The 21,371-nt window shown below is 41.7% G+C and overlaps 1 protein-coding gene across 6 annotated transcripts in view; it reads right to left on the minus strand.

Annotated features, from left to right (window-relative positions):
- LOC139449351 (inverted formin-2-like) overlaps positions 1–21,371 on the minus strand; it is a 134,554-nt gene that overhangs the window by 44,644 nt on the left and 68,539 nt on the right. The window lies entirely within an intron of this gene.

The following is a 21,371-nucleotide window of genomic DNA, read 5'->3' on the forward strand; positions in this document are numbered from 1 at the left end:
TATTATTTACTTAATTATTATTTTATTTAGTTAAACGATTTCTCACACCTACAAAACAGAAAAAAAACACACGTTTATCTTGTAATTGGCATGCGACCCAGGGCGTCCCGTTTGTTGTAACATATCTTTTCACAAAGCAAATACATAGGAAATTTTTGTGTTCATTTTTCCAAAAACGTAAACATATATGGAACTTAAACAGAAATTAATCGAAACTGTTTCACATGTTTTAACTATAGATTTTGCAACTGTTTTTTACAAGAACTGAGTTAGATCATATTGTGCATGGTCCTTAATTAGGTCGACTGAATTATCACGTAAGCACTTCCGGAAATAGAATTACATGGACTTTCGGCCTTTAAACATAATAGGCGATCGCTATAGCTAAACGTAAATGTATAAAAACACTATATGATGGCATATGTTTCACACGATTACAGAGCTGTCGAACAACAAAAGGCAACTCCCCTTTAAAAACAGCAGCATCCGCTTGCTCTGGGCGTTATTTAATGAGGCAATACACAATATATCGCTGCTCATGCTATCAGTCATTGTTTCCTGTAAACTCGTATATTTCCAAGCCGCCATTATAGGCGAGACGAGGCAAGACGAGGTGATGAGTTTTAATGTTACGTTCAAGATTAATACACTTACACGTGCATGTACGTGAGTGTGTGGCTGATTGTAATTACCCGGACTAATGCGCACTAAGATAGTGTGCAGCAGTTTAACATGAATATCCCACTTAGATGAGATGAAATGGGGTTTAGAGTCGTGTCCAAGATTATTGCACTTATATAGCGACGTGTGTGTGTGTGTGTGTGTGTGTGCTTGTACTAGTCCGGACCGATGCCGATTTATAGTGCAAGCACACTGAGATATAATGCCGCAGTTTAACATGAATACCCCACTCAGACACAGTATACTGACTCCGAGCCGACCAGTACTTGTTTTAGCACCTTTATGCGGAGCGAAAGGCAGGGAAACAACAAGTACCTTCCTTTAACGTCTTTATGTATAACACGGCCGAAGATCGAACCATCGACCATCCATTTTACGGACAGACCACGAGACGTTCAGCCGCTGTAGCTATGAACATTGATAACTGCGGCGTCTCGCAACGTTCATTCCCTCGCTACGTTTTAACCTCAACCCAGATATGACCACGAAGACGCTACACATGCATTGTCTTGGCGATGAAGTAATAAACGCTCACTGTATACAATCAGGGGATTTGGGTGTTTACGGTCATTGGAGGACAACTGTCTGTTGACAAGGCGCTAATGACACCTTTACGACGGAGGTGACAAATATTACTACTGTGTTATTCAGTCTGGGATTAGAGTGGACACACTCGGCTGAATTCCAAATAAAAACATGCAGGTGTCATCGTAAACAACCTTCTCGGGTTATGACCTTAGATGACATCACGTGACAATACCACGTGATGTGATGACGAAAGTAACCCACTGTATAAGGGTATAAATCTTGACTCGCTTAGGTATCCGTGTGTAAAAACAGCCCCACTAGTACCGCTCGTATAATCTTTAAAAAAATCTTTACAAAATAAAATTGCAAGGATTCTGAAGAAACGATCCATTATAGGGACATTGCTTTCAATAGCATACCCACTGAAGAGACCCGTGAAGATTCCGGGGTAGAATAGGTCTTCAGCAACCCATGCTTGTAAAAGGCGCCTAACGGGATCGGGTGGTCAGGCTCGGTGACTTGGTTGATGCATGTCATCGATCCCAATTACGTTGATCGATGCTCATGATATCAGTCACTGGATTGTCTGGTCACGACTCGATTATTTACAGACCGCCGTCATATAGCTTGAATATTGCTGAGTGCAGCGTTAAACAACAAACCAATCAATCAATAAAGACTTAAAAGATCCGTGGAAAATGATAATGATCTCTGGATAAGACATGTGTTTAGAAAAGGTACTTGTACTTTCCAGACACGTACAGAGGGGATGAGAAAGTTGAAATCCATAAGTTAGTCGTGTCTTCATTACTTCCTACTATAACTCCTAAATGCAAATAAGATATACGACCTTGATAACAGGCTGACACGGTCTATAAAGGTAAATTTTGCAGAAGGTAAATCTTTGTTCCTTTTTTTTATTCAGGACCATATCTAGCCTACAGCGAACCCCGTTTATCTGGGCGGGTCCCTTCCCGGTGAAATCGTATACATTTACAAGTGACCGGATTAACGAATCATGAATCAACCTACAGATGTAAAAGTAAACAATCGTCCGGATTGTAGGGTTTTCCCTACAAACGAGGTTCCATTGTATTTGTATCATTAAGCCACAAGTACGTACTGGGGGCACGGGTGGTCCAGTTGTCTAAGGCGCCGCGATTCGCTGTGCAGAGTTGCGTCCCTTGGACAAGCCAGAAACCTATGATTGTGGGTTCGAATCCCGGTTCGCCCCAATTATGTTTCTAGGTTAGTCAGCACCATACCCGTGCTCGTGGGTTTCACCGAAGTGGTAAACGTCTGAGACCTGCATCACTTCGGGCATTCCTCCCACATTAAGCTGACACGCCGTGATATAACTGGAATACTGTTAAAAGCGGCGTTATACCCAACTCACTCACTCACGCACAAGTACTTACTGTACTAATGACTTGTTAAAAATCAAACGCTGTTCCAGCTTGTCTTTTAAAATAACTGCGTTAGCGGGTGATTTGGACTCGGCACACATAAGCGATATACACCGTGTCAGCTAAATGTTATATTGAAGTCAAAAGGGACACATGTGTTATAAAACTAAACGGTGCGTTTTAACAAGACACCTGACAATTAAATATATATGCATGATTGGAATAGGAGCATGCACTCGGAAGAAGTAGTCATCGTAGGTGTATATCGGGTCTTAATTGCTGCTATACATAGCGACACCGAGTATAGCTGACGTATGGCACTTGCAGTGCTCATTTTGGAGACAGGAAGCCATGTTATAAGTGTCAACGGATTCGTGCACGATCAAAAGCTTGCGAAATATAATTGGATTGTCAGGCGTCTATTTAGGTTATTAACATGTACAGAGGACCGCTTCGTGATAAACAAATCTATTAAAACTAAAATTATACGTCAATAAAAAAAATCGGACAGCGCCAAGGGCTTCATGTTGATTTGTCCCTATCTGTAATCCATGGTAAGGGCTGTGATGTAGGTTATTTCTTTTGCCAACCTGAACACATTTCATTTGCTGTGGAAATTATAAGCGTACTATTTGTTAAAATAGCCTCAGAATCATATATATATATATATATATATATATATATATATATATATATATATATATATATATATATATATATATATATATATATTAGTTATATCACGGCGTATCAACATTTTTGTGGGAGGAAAGCCCCAAGAGATGCAGGTCTTTGACGTTCACCACTGTGGTGAAACCAACGAGCACGGGTATGGTCTGACAAAACTCGAAACATATTCGGGGCGAACCGGGATTCGAACACACGATCATCGGTTTCTGGCATGCCCAAGGGAGGCAACTCTGCACAGCGGATTGCGGCACCTATGACAACTTGGCCAAACGTGTCCCCTTGTTGGTCATCAATCCAAATGAGTGAGTATACTTGTACGCCGAATTTAGCAATTTTCCAGCAACATGACCTCGGGAGCTTTGTACCCATGTGTTCAATCGAACCCGGTGCTTCGGCGTGACCAGTGAACACTTGAACCACCAGGCTACCCCACCGCCCGTCACCAACCCAAGAACAAACCATAATCAGAAGCCATCCAATCCCAAATTTAGTGAGTGAGTGGGGTTTAACGCCGCTTTTGACAGTATTCCAGTCACATCAAGGCGTGTCAGCTTAATGTGGGAGGAAAGCCCGAAGTGATGCAGGTCTCAGACGTTTACCACTTCGGTGAAACCCACGAGCAAGGGTATAGTGCTGACAAACCCAGAAACATAATTGGGGCGAACCGGGATTCGAACCCACAATCATAGGTTTCTGGCTTGTCCAAGGGACGCAACTCTGCACAGCGAATCGCGGCGCCTTAGACGATATGATTTTGAAGTTAGATAATATTGTGTATGTATTAACTCTATATGTTGTTAAATTCTGAATCAGCTTATCCCTCCCCCCCCCCCCCCCCCCCCATCCAAATTTAGTCCCCTCGTACAACCTGCATGGGGTACTAGAGATATTATTGTGTGAAGCGAGGAACCAGGTTTGGCATAATCATACAATTTAACTGTTCTCAAAAAAGCTTCTTTTCGAGGAGAACCATATGAAAGCCCTACATTTACGAAAGACTAATGGTGCCACTTTGGTGGCATAATTTCGAGAACTTTCTCCTTATTTCAATTAAATTTTTGTAAAGCTGATTATTTTCTCGTTATCTAATTTGCTCGAGTTGAAATTTCGATTTGTTTCTTTTTTTCTATAATTTTCTCATTATTTCAATTATTAGTTTTTTCGAAATTCCGAATTACTTCTCGTTATTTCCATAATGTTATCATGATTTTGATAATTTACTTTAAATTTCGATTTAAAAAATAAACGTATGCTACCAACGGGGCAGTAGTAGGCTTTCGTATACATTAACTCGGTTAGTAGATCTTATATTGTTGGCTTGTAATTACACTCACAGACCCGTGAAGATCCAGGGTAGACTAGGTCTTCAGCAACCCATGCTTGCCTCCCCCCGTGAAGATCCGGGTTAGACTAGGTCTTCAGCAACCCATGCTTGCCGTAAAAGGCGACTGTGCTTATTGTAAGAGACGAGTAACGGGATCGGATGGTCAGGCTCGCTGACTTGGTTGAAGCATGTCATCGATGCTCATGATATTGTTCTCTGGATAGTCTGGTCCAGACTCGATTGTTTACAGACCGCCGTCATATAGCTGGAATATTGCCGAGTGCAGCGTTAAACAACAAACAAACAAACAAACCAAACCATTACACTCACATGATATCTGCTTATTCTTCAATACACAGAATACTAGGGCTGCTCTCGAGGGGTAATTATTATATTTCACGGCCAGATAGACATCTGCCCAGAGCTGGTACATATGTCGTTAATGTATGCATAGCTGAAATAAGTAATTCACTTTCATTTGGGGGATAAAAACAGATACTTCTTTGACGTTTAGATCAAAATAACAAGGTTGAATATAATAAATTTCAATATGGAACCTCCTCGTGGCGACCGAGATCGCCATACGATTCAGGTCGATCTGAGTGGGCTACGAACAGCAGCTTGTGCATGTCAAGGGATCTAACTCTTATCGCCTTGACGTGTGAGGGTTTGTTCGCAAAACAATGAATGTCAGCTGTTTGGATCTTTTTCTCATCCTATCAGGTTCACGTGCATTTTAGTACATGTTGTTGATTAATGCATTCTTTGAATGGTGGCAGTTATTTAGCCACAATCTGTTTGTTGCTTTACCTGAAATAATGAGCAAAGCGCCGTAAAATAATCCTTATAGCTGTTCAAAATTGCATGGCTCTGTAACTAAATTGGCGAGTTTAAACGAACAAACGTGACATGTCTCGATTCCTGTTATAGACCTTCACCGTTCTCTTAACCTAACCTCCACTGTTGACCACACAAGCCAATGTCTCATTCCCCGAGCTGCTAGACAGGTGCATCTCATAACGAACCCTGGACATGTTGAGTAATTATGTGTGTGCTCATTGGCCCAGTCAGCTGATCGAAAAGGTACATCACGTCTCCAGATTCTCTCTGTTTAAGTTTGTGTTCTCGGGGCCAAAACGTAAAAATGTCATTGATATTTAGCCACGATAAACATCTTCTTGGACCCTGTATCAGAAGCATGGGAAACTGGAATCGTCGACAGAGATCAAGTTCAAACAACGAGTAGCTGCATGATGCGTTCTCCCGCTAGGCCAAGACATGGGGTTTTCCGTGCTGACGCCTTGTGTGGGGTCTTGTCATTTTGACCATGCGGAGAAGTGTTGATGAATGTTTTCCAAGTGCGTATAATTGACATATCCCGAGAAGTGAAGTACAGTAAACTACGGATATAACGAACTCAAAGGGACCACTAATTCTAGTTCGTTATAACCGTAGTTCGTTATAAGCATATATACAGCATTACTACAGCAAATAGTCGGGACAAACAAGTTCGCTATATCCGTTAGTTCGTTATAAGCGTGTTCGATATAAACGTAGTTTACTGTATACAATATTCCCTGTGTTTGGTACAGGCTATAACGCCTTGACAGGGAAATAAGGACGTGATCATTCCCAAGTGTCGCTCGTCCACCGAACTGTAGCAAAACCGGAAAAACTGGTATCGTTGTATGTACTTCATTTACAAGTCAGACGGGACATTATACACACTGTTCTTTATGTTACGCTTTAACTCGCGTTCCCGGAACTCGTCTTAAATAGAAATGCCATCAAAGATCATTAAAAGCAATTTCAACACGAATTAGTCCATGCAGGCCACAAATAGTGGATGTTTAGAATACGTTTGATAAAGAGTGAGTGAGTGTGGTTTTACACCGCTTTAAGCAATTTTCCAGCAAAATCACGGCGGGGACACTAGAAATGGGCTTCACACATTGTACCCATGTGGGGAATCGAACCCGGGCGTTTATCGGCGTGACGAGCGAACGTTTTCACCACTAGACTACCCCACCGGCCCCGTTCGATAAAGAAAATTGAAAACGCGTTGTTCAGGGAGAAGCGGACACAAAGAGACACGTTCAGATTGTAAAATATTCCAACAGAAACAGAAAGTGTGGCCTAATGACCGAAACCAACGTAACAGTAACCATCTTCTCGGGAATACATCTCTTTCATTTCTTATAAACAGAGGGCCGTAAAGGTCTTAAACCGGCTAAACACATTACATGGCGCTATAATGATAAAAGACGAATGTAAAATAAGTATTATATTATCCATAATCAACATACCAAGTTTGTTTGTTTGTTGTTTAACGCCGCTCTCAGCACTATTCCAACAAACCAAGTGTATGTCATGTCACTTATGGCAATAACGCAGCCACTTAATGTATGTTGTTTTACGCCGCGTTGAACATTATGTCAGTTATATCACAGCGTGGTATGTAAATGTGGAAGGAAAGCCAACGTATAACCTTTAATACAACTACCTAGCATGGGTATGGTACTGACAAGCGAAGGATTAGAGACATGACGAATCTGGGATTCAAAACGCGATCAGCGGATCCTGGTCCGATAAGGGTCGCTACTGTGAACAGCGATTTACGATGTCCTTTGATTAGACAACATGACCCATACCCATAGCCATATACATGTGGGGACATCAAGAACGACCATTATAAGAATGAAAGAATTAGAAACCTTGTCATAGAACGAAGTTTTAGAACGAACAGAACTCACTACACGTCACCTCGTGAATGGGTTTGCAGAAAAAAAAATATTGAAAGAAATAGATCACAGTTAATGATGAGCTTACTATTAAGTGTTATAATATTCCTAATTGCTAAAAAAGAACAAATCAAAGAAGTCATTGGTTTTGTATGACAGCTACTAATTGTTTTGTTTGTTGTTTTAAGCCGCACTCAGCAATATTCCAGCTATATGACGGCGGTCTGTATATAATCGAGTCTGGACCAGACAATCCAGTGATTGAGATCATGAGCATCGATCTACGCAATTGGGATACGAAGACATGAACCAAACACGTCAGCGAACTTGACCACCCGATCCCGTTAGTCGCCTCTTACGACAAGCATAGTCGCCTTTTACGGCAAGCATGGGTTGCTGAAGACCTATTCTACCCTGGATCTTCACGGGTACTGTGAAATGAATCTTTTACTTAAGGAAATCGAATGACAAATAACGTCAACATGTGCGACAGGCCGACATTCGACCAAGTACAACATGGCTTTTTTTCGAGATACATTCAATGACAATTACACAATTAAACAGTCTAAATAACATAACTTCCCGCTAATAACACACAACACCAGACAATAAATATGCTCCGGCAATGTCCATATTTGTTCTTATTTCATCAGCATGTTAAGTGTATGTTATGTTAAGCTGATGTTAATGTGTCCACATCGTCTGGTATCTGAAACAGCCTATAGCTGACCCAGTTGGGATCCAATTAAATGTCACAAGTTTGTTTCCCTAATCCTTCACAAGATGTCGACATCACCAACACGAACGCAAAATTCCCGCAGAACCCATATTGTATTAACCAACTGCTCCATCAATAGACTATGGATGCAAAAACTCAAGGTCGTGAAAACAGGTTGCAAAATGAAGCTGAGACGAAAAGAGTTCTTTTGCTGTAAAAATACCGCTGTGTCAACAGTCATGTGGAGTTTTCCTGCTCCCATCTCCCCTCGCTTAATTTAGTCGCACAGAACTCAGGGAACATTTTTGTCCTGTGTGTTTAGAGATGCTTGTGCAAAGAGGTGACACGACGCACAGCGAGTGGCGGACGCTGTACATGGGGAAAGTGCATCCATTGCATTCAGCTCACATACCCAGGATCTCTCAGATAGCGATCACGAGTGTCGAGTGTCCCCGTCACACGTTCGGCAAGAAGGAGCAGCTCATGTTCGCAGACTGTGCCAAACTGTAGAGCGTTATGTAAAGAAAATCCGCAATTGTAGCGTAATGGAAAACATGCTGAGATGTAAATATGTTTATTGAACTAACTTTATTGAGCACAAGATTTGTTTTTTCGTTTTATCGAATCTCGTGTTGAGAGAGAGAGAGAGAGAGAGAGAGAGAGAGAGAGAGAGAGAGAGAGAGAGAGAGAGAGAGAGAGAGAGCGTGTGTGTGAGAGAGAAAGTGTGTGTGTGTGTGTGAGAGAGAGAGAGAAAGTATGTGAGAGAGGGAAAGTGTGTGTGTGTGTGTGTGAGAGAGAGAGAGAGAAAGTATGTGAGAGAGGGAAAGTGTGTGTGTGTGTGCTAGTCCGGACCGATGCCGATTTATAGGGCTAGCACAGTGAGATACCATGCCGCAGTTTAACATGAATACCCAACTCAGACACGGTATACTGACTCCGAGCCGACCAGTCCTTGTTTTAGCCCTTTCGAGTCCCGACCGGGATTCGAACAAACACTTGCCAGAGTGAGGCACCTAATCGCCAGCACCGGACGGGACTCAGCCCTTAAAAGTACGAGAATCTGTACTTTACTAAGAAAGTGTTATCCCAAATATAACATTTGTTACAAATGCATATTCGTCTAGTTTTAAACCTCGTTATCATTCTACGTACATAAAAAAAAAATATCATCGATTTCAGCTTTTCGTCGACGGTCTTGACAACCAACGTCTGCGTCAACAAAAACGCAGGTGTTCCCGATATAAAACTAATTGAAGCTGCAAATATCCAGACAAGACAAGCATGTTATGAAATCAACATTAAATGTCAACCATACTATATTTAAAACATTTGATCATGTCATTTCGAACTGGACAGTACGCATATTAAACTAACACACTAATGGTGTCACGGTGTTCGGGTGCCCTGAAGTCATGCTGTTCAGATGAGATTTTATTTAGTGAGTGAGTGAGTTGGGTTTAACGCCGCTTTGAACAGTATTCCAGCTACATCACGGCGTGTCAGCTTAATGTAGGAGGAAAGCCCTAAGTGATGCAGGTCTCAGACGTTTACCACTTCGATGAAACCCATGGGTATGTTGCTGACAAACCTAGAAACGTAATCGGGGGGAATCCGGATTCGGAATCCACGCTCATAGGTTTCTTGCATGTCCCAGGGACGCAACTCTGCACAGCCAAATTGCGGCCCCTTAGATGACGGTGCCACCCGTGTCCTCGGATCTAATCAAGGCTCTGAAGCCATGTGTGTACATGATGGAACAGATGGGTTGGCTGTCTGTTTCAATCTGTTTCAATTATGGCAAGTGGGACTATATGTCAGATTAGAGAGATTAGGTGGAGACATTTCAAAATTAAATAGATATAGTACACTAATTTCAAGTGTTACGTTGAATTAATCTGAATCTAATATGGTCGCTTTTAACACTATTTGATTTGATCAATTTTGGACGCACATGTTGCTGAAGAGTCGATAGAATTGCTGGACCCACTAACGTCACATCACATTATGTTCACAAAAGGTACTTTTACAGAAATATGGGTATTAAGTTGCTCGGTCTCCACCAGAATCTATAGTAAGGAAAGAAATTAAATCATATTTACACAGTTTTATGAGACGGATCAAAAGCGTCAACCTCATCACAAACGTTTACTGGTGTCGTTCAATATTCGGGGGCGGTGGGGTGGCCCAGTGGAGGAAGCGTTCGCTCGTCACACCAAAGCGCCGGTTGGATTCCCTACAACGTGAAACCAGTTTCTGGTGCCCTCGCATTGATTTTTCTGGAATATTGCTAAAAGCAGAGTAAAACCATACTCACGCATTCGTTCAATATTCGCAGCTGGGATTACTGCTTGCAGTATATCAAACACAAATAAGGGTGAGTGATTTAAGATTTAAAGTCACACACCTATTGAAGGGAAAAGATCCTCCGCGAAAGTATATACGTAACCTTATGATAATCACAGGCAGGCGTTGCTCCAGTTTGTGCATGACTTCACTATCATTTAATTTACACAGATTCAAAAGTTATAACATTTACAACAAACGGTTTATTAGTAAGTTAAATCAATTTCATTCGAAACCCCTGGTACTACGGATAACTCGTACGGACTTCGAGTTAACAAGGTTTTATGGTAGTAAATATAGATTCACTCACAGCACAGCAAAACGTTTTTGACACGGTCACGTGTATTTCGCTGTTCACATTTGTTCAATTATTTTTTACTACAAACCTAGTCATGTTTAGATCAAACTGATTCAGAAGTAAGTCTAGTTTCTTTGATTCCACAACAGAGGAGGAAAGGTTTTGAAAAAATATATTATTTTAAAGAATTGTTTTCATAGACTAAATATTAGTCAAGAAATAGAGTAACAACGTAGACTACTCGTACATGTGTAGGCATTATATATGGGGCACCGTGTCACTTCCAGATACAATCACACATTCCTATATGACAGATTGTGTTGACGTGTTGACGCGGAACTCGGTCACATGTCTACTAAAACACATAGTGCCAGAGACTATAAAAAGAATGCTTGGTGACCTGTGCGGGCGCTTTGTACAAGAGCCCCACTGATCTTGTAATTTACGATCGATCCTTTAGGAGAATAATGTCGTTAATGTCACCCAGCTTTCATGTTTGTAGGGCTATCTAGCTACAAAGGGTACAGAGAGTCTAGAACGCCACTGTGCGTCCACTATAGCTTTTACGGTAGTCCTAAATGTAATGGCAGTGACCTTTTGACTTACTATTAACGGGGTGTACACATTTGAAGGCAATGGACTATTATCACATTAAGACCATTAATAGGGCATTATAAATATATAGCTTCGACTTGTTACATGCATATGCTCAATGGAACCGATGCAGGTTAGGTCGCGATAGACATATAATTTCTTTCGTTTGAGGGACGAATTAGAACGAAATTATTTTCTCCTAACGTCGGAAGGGGGCACGGGTGGCCCAGTCGTCTAAGGCGCCGCGATTCGCTGTGCAGAGTTGCGTCCCTTGGGCACGCCAGAAACCTTTTATTGTGGGTTCGAATCCCGGTTCGCCCCGATTATGTTTCTAGGTTTGACAGCACCATACCCGTGCTCGTGGGTTTCACCGAAGTGGTAAACGTCTAAGACCTGCATCACTTCGGGCTTTCCTCCCACATTAAGCTTACACGGCGTGCTATAACTGGAATACTGTTACAAGCGGCGTTAAACCCAACTCACTCACTCACTCCTAACGGCGGAAAGCACAACAAAGGGAGGTAACCTGGTTTGGTAATGGGTATATAAGAAAAGGCGGGAAGTTGAAACTTCATTCTCAGGTGCGGTGCAGTCGGGCTGGCTATATTTAACATGTTCGGTTATCTATGATGCCGATTGGAGTACACGTCGGTTGAATCTATATGTTTTATTATTTATGTGTGTAGTACCTGCGGCTGTCCATATGATGATCAGCATGTTATGCGTTGCTTGCAAGTTGTGCTGGCGAGCCATGATAATACGTCGTGAGATGGATCGGTATCCATAGCTGAAATCTCGAACACTCCAGTTGTGAGAGTATGGATTTGGGATATACTCTGATGAGTATGCGCTGACGAGCCGTTAGAATACGTAATAAGGCGTCGATGCCTGTGTATATGTACACGTTGGAAATATGAAGCATCGAATCTATATTCATGTAAATTACGGTTGGTTGATGGTCATGATGCTGGTGATGTTCCTGATGCGGACGATGTTCGTGATAATGTGAATACTTGTTGAAGAATAAACTGCGGTCAGTCAGTGCACCGTACAGTATCCCAATATGTGGTAGTTGTGTATTTTGTTGTGTTAAGGGGGAGAAGGAGGAGAAGAGAAATGGCATTTACTCGGAGTTCATTCATCTGAACATAGTCATCTGGATAAACGGGTTTCTGGGTTTAGGGCAGGAGGAGTTAAGAAATCATAGAATAATCGCACATTTGTCACAATCAATTCTCAGAAACAAGTATAGAGTTAATTATCATATTGACAGTCATGCATAAACAGATTCAGAATATAACAACATATAGAGTTTATACATACACAATATTATCAACTTCAAACTTATTTCGGGGCACGGGTGGCCCAGTCGTCTAAAGCGCCGCGATTCTAGACTATTACACTTATATAGCGACGTGCATGCACGTGCATGCGTATATGCGTGCGTGTGTGTGGCTGCTTGTACTAGTCCGGACTGATGCCGATTTATAGTGGTAGCTCACTGAGATACCATGCCGCAGTTTAACATGAATACCCCACTCAGACACAGTATACTGACTCGGAGCCGACCAGTCCTTGTTTTAGCCCCTTAATGCCGAGCGCCGTGAAAAAAAAGAAGAAAAGAAATCACACTTTTCCTTTTCATTATAATTATTTTTATTGTTTTAGATATACTGAGTTTTATGGATTTAAATAGCCCGTAATTATCAACGAATTTCTTTTTTGAAACATTTCAAAACAATGGTGATTCCCTAAACAAAATAAGATAAATATTGATTACACCAATTCATATATTTATATTCAGAAAGTACCTAAGGTTTTTGCAGCATAAACTTCATGGCCGTACGACTACGGTAAACAGCATTTACACCTGTACACGTGTGCATATGGGAGTGCCCCGTGAAGATCCGGGTTAGAATAGGTCTTCAGCAACACATGCTTGCCGTAACAGGCGACTACGCTTGTCGTTAGAGGCGACTAACGGGATCGGGTGGTCAGGCTCGCCGACTTGGTTCATGCATGACATCGTATACCAATTGCGTAGATCGATATTAACGAAACAGTGTAATATAGCACTTATCATTACATTCCAAGTAATGACGTTATCACTCATATCTAAAGATCGCAATTCCATTAGGCAGCATCTGCAAAAAAAGGTCTTTCCACAAACAATTATTGAATGTTGTCATTTAAAAACAAAACCATTTTCATCCTCCGTCATAATAAATAATTCATCTGCCGTAGCCTTAATTATTTAACGTTAAATAGCTTCGCATCTGAAAAATATATATGTTACACCTGAGATAGCTATATGGAAACGAACCCTGGACCCATTCACCGCTATTACTTTTCGAAAGTAATATCCCCACCCCCATCTCTCCTGTCTCTAACTGCGCACAGAATTTTTCTCGCTCATAACAGTAATTTGATTGGCACCCTATATCTAGCGTTTGTTCGGGTTGGACTCCAAACGAATCAATGGTGTTGAAAGAGATATAATACACTGGAATACCGAGGATTATCACGGCGTGGCCACCAAGAATGGTCTTCACACACGGCGACCATATGATGAATTAAAACCGGGTCTATGTCGTGACAAGCGAACGCTTTAACTACTGTACTACCCGGGCGCCGCGAAGCTCTAAAGACAGGTAACAACGACCATCTGTTTATAAGTCAATCGTTAACCAATACATATAAACGTCAATACAAGAGAATAACCAGTCTGCATTATCCAAATTATCCAGATTCCACTTGGCGTAAAATAGCTGTGAAAATTATATGAATGGTCCACTGAAAATCTGTGATGACACCGGGTATTCGCAAAAAGGGTTAGCATGTCCTGCCCTACCGTTAGCAGCAGCAATGCATTCATACAATACCGTTAACACATCTTCGCTCATCTGTATTGCAGTCTTTGGAATCACGTCACGTGTTTGTCGCCAACCCTTGTACAAGAGCAAGAAATGAAGTCCATTTCTATACAGCTCTTAGACCCGGAAAATTCCATCTGGCTATGTAAATGCTCTTGAACTATGTTTACTGAGGATGGTGCTGAATAAGGGAGATCTTGTACACCCTTATCAGGAATCCATCTCAAACCGGCTGTTTCATACTGATCTGTGCGCGGATCTCGAACAGAGTTGGAAACTCAAGGTTAATAAAATGATTCATGCAATTGGGATTGTAACTAAAATGGTATAATTTCGACATTTAGTTGTGTTTATTATAAATTTATTCCAAACTGTTAGTTTTGATTTGAGCTTATCATCACGAACGAAATACATGCAACGTGTTTTCTTGATCGTTGTTGTTGGACAAAAACTATCATTGTATTGTCGAAAAAATGATCAAGAAAAAAACGTTGCATGGCTTAAGCTTGTGGGAAAAAATTCAAATCAAAACTAACTAGCCGCTAGCTAATTTCTGTTTGACCATGCTGCCGACCACGATACGCAGGGTATTGACCATCCAACTACCTTTCATCGAAGAATGTGTTTGCTTTTTTTCAGTGGCGAAAAGAACATTGATGAATGTTTGCCTGAGCAAGATCTGAAATTTACAGAATGCTGTAAAACTGGCGACCGCATTTTTAGATCAGAACTTCCTGATCTATTCCATGCACAGGGACGGTGCATGACCCTTGATGGCTTGTTGGACACGAAAGATGCTTTTAATGTCATTTTCGAATCAGATGAAGTAGGATGAAAAATATATTGCACTTGAAACATTATTAAAGAATGAATGAAATATTAAAAGATTGCTAACGCCCATATTTCACTTCCAAACATCTTACTGATATCTATGCAAGTCAGATTGTCGAGGTTAAAGTGCAAAATGGTCCCATGGTCCGGTCACCTATAAATGTCCATTCATGATGCATCAGATTTCATTCACTTAATGAATAGTAATGGCGCAAAAATATTTGTTCCCAGGACGTTGGATCAGTGTGCATTCTAATTTCATTCTCACCCCTATTATAAGCTACCGTATAACGTGCTGGAAGGTCTACAGTCACATTATCATCTCATCCTACCGGGTACCCATCCACTGCTGGCTGACAGAGGCATATATTTCTCTTGCGTAAGGAGACACCACATGCCACCCGTGTTTCTGGGTGGTAACCTATCCATCTGCTCTACCCACCTATCCATCTGCTCTACCACCTATCCACCTGCTCTACCTACCTATCCATCTGCTCTACCCACCTATCCATCTGTTCTACCGACCTATCCATCTACTCTAGCCACCTATCCATCTGCTCCACCCACCTATCCATCTGCTCTACCACTTATCCACCTGCTCTACCTACCTATCCATCTACTCTACCCACCTATCCATCTACTCTACCCACCTATCCATCTGCTCTACCACCTATCCACCTGCTCTACCTACCTATCCATCTGCTCTACCCACCTATCCATCTGTTCTACCGACATATCCATCTACTCTACCTACCTATCCACCTGCTCTACCTACCTATCCATCTACTCTACCCACCTATCCATCTGCTCTACCCACCTATCCACCTGCTCTACCCACCTATCCACCTGCTCTACCCACCTCCTCTACCCACCTATTTATCTGCTCCACCTACCTATCCATCTGCTCTACCACCTATCCATCTGCTCTACCCGACCATAGATGCTTAGATTGTACCCTGTGTGCGGTACACAAGCCCAGTACCAAGAGCCAGGTGACCTATTCGGGACCTAATCTGACCCGGATTACCCAGGGGGCACTGCAGTAACGGTATAATTATCTTTTTGAAGCAAACCAACCTCATTAAAATCGAATCTTAATTCTCGCTACCGCTAAACAAAGATCTTAGGACATCCCATTACGGGTCACGTTAGAACGACCTTTCATCCGACCAATCAGGGCGTCGATTACAAGATCAAGAAAGTGACATTCGGAATGTGTTTTCTGTTCATTCAACCTCGAAAAGGTTAACACGGGGCATTGCGAACGACAGTTACGGGCTTTACGACTGAATCGGTCAAAATCATCTATGTCTCTCTTCAATGGGAAAATTATTTGATTTGCATGGAACGTGGGAAGTACTGCTATACAATCTAGGCCAGCTATTAGACTTTCAAGGATGTTCTTTTTTTCAGTTTCAAGTTTTGAATCGAGAACCTTGTCAAAATGTTTTTCATAGCAAATTGCTTCGCGGAATATTTCAACTGGAACGTGTTTAATTTGTGATCGCAAAATGCACCCTTCCTTGCCAAAAGCTGCATCCGTGCTTTGTTTTCCTATTTTGGGTGTAATTTTAGGCCTTTATCAGGTTTGCAAAAATCTAACAATGATCTAACGGATGTAACTATCACCTGACCTGTCACGTGATAGTCATTCAAAAATAAATATATTACCCTTTTCTAAATGTTGAAGGATTAAAAAAAGTTAACAACAAATAAATTGGCTGAAACTTTCACACCTTCCTGTTGATCCTGTCGACTGAACTTTCCTTTCCTGTGTTTAATGTATCCGAGGGCTTGTGTTTTACGGGCGAATCTGCCGCAGCACGTTAGAAATGACCTTGATAATATGTTCGAAGGGCAATAAATTATAAGTAATTTGCCCTGGCCGTGATCCTCGAACCCTGGGATCAAATCCAACACGCTGCAGGCATCATATTGATGTGTGTAAATGAAGGGGGCATTGACGCGAATGAATATATATAAGTTTTATTTCAGCGATATAACTTAAGTTAACGACGTAGTGTTCCGCAGGGGTTGTTAGGACATTGAGCTTGCCCCACACTGTAGCACATGTGGTGTCTCCTTCACACAACAGTGAATTGATACCCCGTTTGGATGTGGCTGTTAACCTTCTAGAGCCTCACGGGCAGCTTGGGTCGTATACTCCCCAGGGAGCTGAGAATGAAATCGAGTGAGCGTTGATCCATTGACCCGGGTAATAATAATCTAAAGTCTCCAAAGCAGCCTGCCTATACTCGGCGTTATATTTAGAAATTATTATTATGATTATCATTATTTTAGGGCCTTTATCATGAATCATTGATCAAACCGACATCATGGAAAATGACTTGTTATGCTGCCTTGTCTGTATTTTCAAGAAATTGCATGTTTAAGATGGAATTTGACATTTGATTTGTGAACCCACAACCAAAGTTTCTTGCTCGCCTGGGGGACGATTCGGCCACCCCTGCCCCCAATGTCTCACCCTAATGCTTATACAGAGTTGATGGTTGTTGTCAACAGAGAATGAGGTGAGGTGAGGTGAAATGGGGTTTAACGTCGCGTCCAAGATTATTGCACTTATATAGCGACGTGCATGTACGTATATTTGTGTGTGTGGCTGCTTGTACTAGTCCGGACTGATGCCGATTTATAGTGCTAGCTCACTGAGATACCATGTCGCAGTTTAACATGAATACCCCACTCAGACTCCGAGCCGACCAGTCCTTGTTTTAGCCCCTTAATGCCGAGCGCCAGACAGGGTAACAACAAGTACCATATTTTAACGTCTTTTGGTATGGGGATCGACTGGGGGGACGCGGCTGGGGATCGAACCCCGGACCTTCCGCTCTCCGTGCGGACGCTCTGCCATTAGACCACGGAGGAACAGAGAATGGAGACTATCTAAACGCTTTCATCAACGCGACCACTCAACTGTTCCAGTGATTGGAGCATGGTAAGTTATGTGATCTGCAATGACATAGGCTTTCTATCATGTTCTTACGTTAACGTCAACACGTCAAATCAAGGCACAATGTCTTCTTACGTCAACACGTCATAATCGATTCACGTCTTCTTACGTAAGCACATCATAATAGATACGTTTTTTACCACCCCTCTTATGGAATTCACATTAATATTGTGCAAGGTGTATTACAGACATACATAGTATATCACGTGTTATGCAATTATTGCATGACAGTATCAGTCCACCTTTCATTCCCACAGCATACAATCACCATGATGAACACTGACAAAGGCTTACAATGAGAACTTCGCCTTGGCTTGGCTTTAATAGGTTATCTTAATAGGGAGATAAATGATAAGGAATGCGTAAATGTTTATTTTAGATACGTTTACTTTATTATCTGGAGGATATTATCATATTTAATTACATTAATGGCTCGGGCGTTAGAGCAATAATTTTCAAAGGTTATTGTCATATTATTTATAGATACAACCATTCCTGCTGACATTCTGAGTGCGCTGACAAACCCTATAGTGGAGAAACTACTTCATTGTGTGATCTGTAATATGTGCTCTAGATGGCAAGTCCAATTCTGAGAACATGATAGGTTCTCCACATGGCCACGCCACTTGACATGAGTGAGTGAGTGAGTTGGGTTTAACGCCGCTTTTAACAGTATTCCAGTTATATCACGACGTGTCAGCTTAATGTGGGAGGAAAGCCCGAAGAGATGCAGGTCTCAGACAACTTCGGTGAAACCCACGAGCATGGGTGCTGACAAACCTAGGAACATAATCGGGATTCGAACCCACGATCATAGGTCCCCCCCCCCCCCCAAGTCCACCACCCCCCGTGATACGATGACATGCATCAACAAAGTCAATGAGCTTGCCCACCCGATCCCGTTTGTCGCCTCTTATAGGCATAGGTTGCTGAAGACTTGTTAAGTTATATCACGGAGTGTCAGCTTTGAGTTGGAGGATTAACCAAATTGATTTAGGTCTAAGATGTTTACCATTAACAAGAATTGGTATGGTGCTGACCAAGTAACATCACCAGGGCGAATGTGGGATTTAAACCTACAACCGCGGGAGGCAACTCTGCAGAGAGAATTGCGGCGCCTTAAATGATGAAATAGACATGCCTTGCAGCCTACAACTTCAAAGAGTACTGTCAAACATCTGGATGAAAACGACAAGACAAAGTAGTTAAAAATACATGTTTTCATAAATTTGAGATCATACAATATGACCTCGCTGCTGAATGAAAGTTATATAACCGTGACTGGGTTATTAAAAAAGAAGTATTTTATCATAAATTACATTTTCATGATTGTGTATTTGAATCTTATTCATCATCATCATCACGTGTTCGCCAGCGTCTGTTTCCAGGCCATACTTCGCAGCTGTCAGCGTAACCACACCGCCCTCATCGCCCGTGTCACGGTGACCGTAGCTTGGAGTTTAGGTTTTTTAAGGATTGATAATTATGTATATAGTTTCAAAACATTTCCGTCTGATTTAAAGCGAGTTTTGAGTAAACAATAGTTACATGGTCGATTTCCTGGAACACTTTATCAATTAACATTGAAACATCCACCTTCCTCTTCATGTTTCCCAATATCTGACTTATAACTTATTACGTCTGCAGTCAAACAATGAATTCTGTGACTGTATTTTTTTTCGCGAGAAATTAAGACAGGTTCGTTGAATGGGGTAAGGTTTTTACGTCGCTGTCATCAGTATTTTTATTTTTTTATTTTTAATATATTTATTAAAATAATTTAAGGGTGTGGGGGGGTGGGGGGGGTGGGGGGGTGGGTGTGGGGGGTGGGGTGGGGGTGTGGGATGTTGGGGTACTTCAAGACTGGCCTACACGTATTGCAAGTAAACCCATTTCCTTATTCATAAGAAATCGCTCCCGATTCCGACTATATTAGAAGTGTATGAATCCAGTTATGTTGTGACGATATAAGGTGTTCGCGAAAAGGTGAGCGTACCTCGACCAAGACTTGTCGTAAGAGGCGACTAACGGATTCGCCTCGTTGACTTGGTTGCTGCACGTCGTCGTATCCAAGTTGTGTAGATCGATACTTATGATGTCAATCACTGGTCCAGACTCGATTATTATTCGATTATTAACAGACCGCCCTTTATATAGCTGGAACATTGCCGAGTGCGGCGTTAAACAGCAAACAAAAAAACAGACACAAAGTCATGTAAATGTAAGCCAAATGTTCGAGTGAAAAAAATCACGGGAACATATGGCAGAGATTAAAAGAGGAAATAGCACCGGGCATATACCCATGTTAGGAATCAATCCGGGTTTCCGGCGTTACAAATGAACGCTTGAACCACAGGGCTACCACATCGCTGCACGGATAAGAGCGTATATTTCTTCGAACGGAACGAAATTTGTATTTGAGAACAAATGACTTGAACAACACCTTACAAATCCCTAGTCAGATTTGAATGAATACTGTACATTTGACATAACAATCAAATAATGAGAAAGTGCAAGACTGTTTGTCCCTATGTTAAATATCGGTATCTTCAGTCATATCGCACATGAATTGCCGTTATGCTGAGCGACCAACTGAGTTGTGTTTTATGACGCTATCAGTATTCCAGTATTCTCTCTGCCATAGGCTAACAGTGAGAGGAAAACCTGAATTGTGAATGAGACATGCCGGAAGGTTCACAGTGATATGATTTCTCTCTGAGCACCCATTCGAACAATTATCACACACTTCACCTCCCACAAAAATATCGTTATTCAATTTGTTAATGAACAGGATCTGAATTTTAGGTCTGCATTTGATAAAACTAGAAAGAACCTCCGTCTGATATTTTTCAGATGAGGGGTTGATAATACATATTGAAGGAGCAATCTTCTAGTAATATAAATACATACCTACATCAGTTCCACGCTCTATACATCATTAATGTCACGGTGGCAATAGTGGTACGTCCTCATGACGACAATACGATTCGTGTCTTTTTCGACAAAAAGCACGAACAGCACCAAAAGCACATGGTAGTTAGTCTCAGATGCATTTCCGTATGACGGCAACACAATTTGAGTCTTTTTAACGCCCATCAGTAAATATCACTTGTATGATGATGGCACCCGTAGTACGTCTTCATGACAAATACATGTTTCGTGTCTTTGCACCCGTGAAGATCCGGGTTTGAATCGGCCTTCAGCATCCCATGCTGGTCGTAAAAGGCGACTGGTGGTCAGACTCGCTGGCTTGGTAGATGCATGTCATCGTATCCTAATTGCGTAGATCGATGCAAAAGACACCAATCACTGATTGACTCGTTTATTTACAAACCGCCGTCATATAGCTGGAATATTGCGGAGTGCGGCGTTA

This window comes from Haliotis cracherodii, unplaced genomic scaffold, assembly GCF_022045235.1.
Source record: "Haliotis cracherodii isolate W230 unplaced genomic scaffold, xgHalCrac1.p SCAF_8, whole genome shotgun sequence".
Taxonomy (NCBI): domain Eukaryota; kingdom Metazoa; phylum Mollusca; class Gastropoda; order Lepetellida; family Haliotidae; genus Haliotis; species Haliotis cracherodii.